Consider the following 3823-nt stretch of genomic DNA (forward strand, 5'->3'; position numbering starts at 1 on the left):
TGTCCCAACCGAAGATACCCATGAATCAGTAGTTTACGCTCCTTTCCTTCTCCGCGGCCTCGGCCTTCCAATCTCTCCTTTTTTCCGTGGCCTTCTTGACTTTTATCATATCAACTTGACCCATTTGAACCCTAATTCTATTCTCCAAATCTCCATCTTCGTCCACCTATGCGAAGCCTACCTCGGTGTGCTGCCGCATTTTGGTTTGTGGAAGTATCTGTACCATTGTCGCCCTGGGATGGCGGGGGGGCAACATCAGTTGGTCGGAGGTGCCAGTTTGGAAATGCGCCGTGGACGGAAAACCGAGTATCTTGAGATTCCCCTCAAAGATAACATTAAAGGGTGGCGTCTGGAGTGGTTTATAGTTGACAATTATGGAAATTTTCTCCCTCCCCGCTCAGGAAGACAGCCAGACGTTCGTACTCTGAGTTGGACTGAGTCTCCCACGGATCAAGAAGTGGCCGAGGCAGGCGTGTTGCTTACTGAAGTCAGATTACTGAAAGAGAGAGGTCTGACTGCCGAAGCTGTGGTCACAGATTTCGTTTTCAAAAACATTCAGCCGCTGAAAGACAGGGCCTATCCGGCATATCTTTACCGAGGGCTGGCCGACTCAACCCGAGTTACCAATAGGAGAATTCCTTCTGTTGATTTGGTAAGCCGACTTGAAATGATCCTCAGAGGTAAAGTTTCGAATGTTGGTGCTCCAGTGGCATACTCGGCTTGGAACCTGCCTCCTCTCAAAGATTTCACCCTTTTTGTGTCAAATCCGCCTGTAACTGACAGCAATTTGGGCCTTAGAGTGCGACCCTCTGCTGAGGAAGTCAATTCTTTAGTTGCTTCGCTCGGGGCGATTCCTGATGATGAACGGCAGGTTTATTTTGAAGTGCCTCTGAATCCCAGTGATGCTGACATAAATGATATGCTTGATCTATTAGCTGAGGATTCGTCCGATGCTGCTCCTGTTGGTACCTTGGCAGTGGTGCCCCTTCCAGAGGTTGATACAACTTTAGATGTCTCAAAAACTGTCAGCATTCGTCCGAGGCGCCCTAGCCGAGCTAGTCGTCCCGAGCCTTCTGCTGATGAGCAAAAGAAAAAGAGAAGACGCCTCCGGCGAGTATCCAGTTTTGATGAGGACGCCGACATTTTAGCTCCTGCTGCTGAAGAAGTGCCTGTTATCGGTCTTACTGATACTGATCCCAATGGGTGTGCCCAAACTGTCGTTGATCCCAATGGGTGTGCCCAAACTGTTGGTGATCCCAGTGGGAGTGCTGCTTGTGTTGCCACTGTAGAGGATGAAGAGGAAGAAGATGAAATTCCTTTAACTCGGAAAAACAGTCAGCAATTCATTGCTAGCGGTGGAAGTAGTGGAGTTCCTTCTCCTGCTTTGTCTGCCCTTATTGGCTTGCAAGAGCTGTCCATGGCCGACTTTGATAAAACTCTAGAGGATATGGTCCCAGAAGACTTGCTATCGGAGCCTGCAGATGCTGATGCGACAGAAACTTGTGCAGCCGTGCCAGATGCTGGGTTGAGGTCATCCCGTGCCTCGTCGACCTTAGAGCATGATCTCGAGGGTCGGGATGCTGACCTGGATTGTTCTGATCCCATGGAAGTAGCTGAAGGCCCGTCAACCTTAGAGGTGGTCATTGCAGAGAGCCTGGGTCCCAAGAATGGCGCTGATATATGCCCAGCCCCCGAGGATGTCATCGGGAGTGACTTAGCTCGGGCGAAGAGTGTAGGCCACTGCCCAGCCCCCGAGGGTGTTGCCGGGGATGATCCGGCTCAGGTGGGCAGTGCCGACTGTGACCCAGCCCCCGAGGGTGCCCGAGCAGGGTCTCCTTCCTGCACTTCTATGGACGTTCACGCGGGTTCACCTCCACACTCTGGCGGCATGGTGGTGGCTCAAACTCCAGATCAGGGGGTCGCTTTAGAGGGCAGCATCCCCTCTGGTCTGGCGTTAGGCTCTGCTGAATGTACTGAGCTCGTTCCTGCTGGTCTACTGCAAGCTGCTTCGGGTGGTGGTCTGACACCTGATTATCAGCTGATTTCTCCTGACTTGGGGATTCCTTCGTTCTTTTCCAACCTCCAGGTGCTGTGCTGTGCCTTAGTTTGATCTTTATGTTGCATGAATTGCTGTCATTATGTTCATCCGCTCTTCTTATCAGGCTTTGGTGAATGGATTGGCCAGTCAACTGAAATCACAGGGTGCTTCCACCCCAGAAGTGGCTTCATCTCTCGAGCGTTGGAATCCAGTGTTGCTTCATCGTCGTGTATCCGAGTTGGAGGCAACTAATGCTGGTTAGTGCCCTTTCTTCTTCTTCCTTACCCTTGCTCGTGGATTGTTTTACCTTCTGACCTCACTTCATTTGATTATCTCTTGATAGGAATGACTCGGCAGATCGCAGTCCTTGAGGAAAAACATTCTCGAGATCAAGCTGAAATGGCTCAACGGTGTGCTGACTTCGAGGATAAGTATCTTCAGAGCTAGACTGAACTGAATCAGGTTTCCGCTGCTTTGGATGATGCCAACGCTCTGAGTTCTTCTCTTCATGCTCGGCTTGACTCCGAAAAGGTAACTTACGAAACCATGCTTCGCCTTATTACATGCTTGGATTCTGAATGAGTTGATCTTTGCTTGTAGGAAGAAAAACGTATCCTTGCTGCTTCTCGTGACAATCTGGACAGACTGTATCGTGACTCTAGCAACTCGCTGACCATCTTGGAGAGGAGCCACCGCTTTACAATGGAGGAACTGGACAATCAGCGTTGTAGGCTGCAAGAATCTGTGGACGAAGTGACCCGCCTTAAGCAATTGATATCAGCGAAAGATGCCACCATCAAGGAACTCCGAGCTTCCAAGAAAACCATTGCCCAGGAGTTGGAGACTGCTCAGCTGGCCGCTAAAATCGCCGAAGAAACTGCCGCTACTCTCAGAGCCCAGCGCGATAAAGCCATGGACAAGGCTATTCGTGCTGGACGAATCTTAATGAGGAGACCCGGCGTGGTAGTTCCTGAAGATATAAAAGCCGACGTGAATGCTACCCCCGATTCCTCGAATCGCCCTTCTTCGTCGGTCGTTCCTGAGAAAGACATTGGAAAATAGAGAAACATTTTGCGTGCTCTGAGCGCGCGGTTAGCATGATCAAGTATTCGTTAGAAGACATCAGCTTATCATTCGAATGATATGATTACTCCCTTATTGTATCAGAATTTGTTAGTTCGTAGATTTGTGGTAATGCCGCATGATGATTATGACATTTGTTTATGGGATATGGAAATCATCCCATGCATTATATAGGTGCGAGTATGCTGCATCGGCTTAAGCTATCACCGACTTTAGCCGATAGCTCCGTTAGTAGGGTATAGTGGTCACCCCGAGTTAAGTAAGCGTGAGCATGTTGCACCGCCTTAAGTCGTCGCCGACTTAAGTCGATTGCTCCGTTTGCAGGGCATAGTGGTCACCCCGAGTTAAGTAAGTGTGAGCATGTCGCACCGCCTTAAGTCGTCGCCGACTTAAGTCGATTGCTCCATTTATAGGGCATAGTGGTCACCCCGAGTTAAGTAAGCGTGAGCATGTTGCACCGCCTTAAGTCGTCGCCGACTTAAGTCGATTGCTCCGTTTGTAGGGCATAGTGGTCACCCTGAGTTAAGTAAGCGTGAGCATGTTGCACCGCCTTAAGTCGTCGCCGACTTAAGTCGATTGCTCCGTTTGTAGGGCATAGTGGTCACCCTGAGTTAAGTAAGCGTGAGCATGTTGCACCGCCTTAAGTCGTCGCCGACTTAAGTCGATTGCTCCGTGTGTAGGGCATAGTGGTCACCCCGAGTT

Source organism: Zea mays, chromosome 1, assembly GCF_902167145.1.
Source record: "Zea mays cultivar B73 chromosome 1, Zm-B73-REFERENCE-NAM-5.0, whole genome shotgun sequence".
NCBI classification, from domain to species: Eukaryota; Viridiplantae; Streptophyta; class Magnoliopsida; order Poales; family Poaceae; genus Zea; species Zea mays.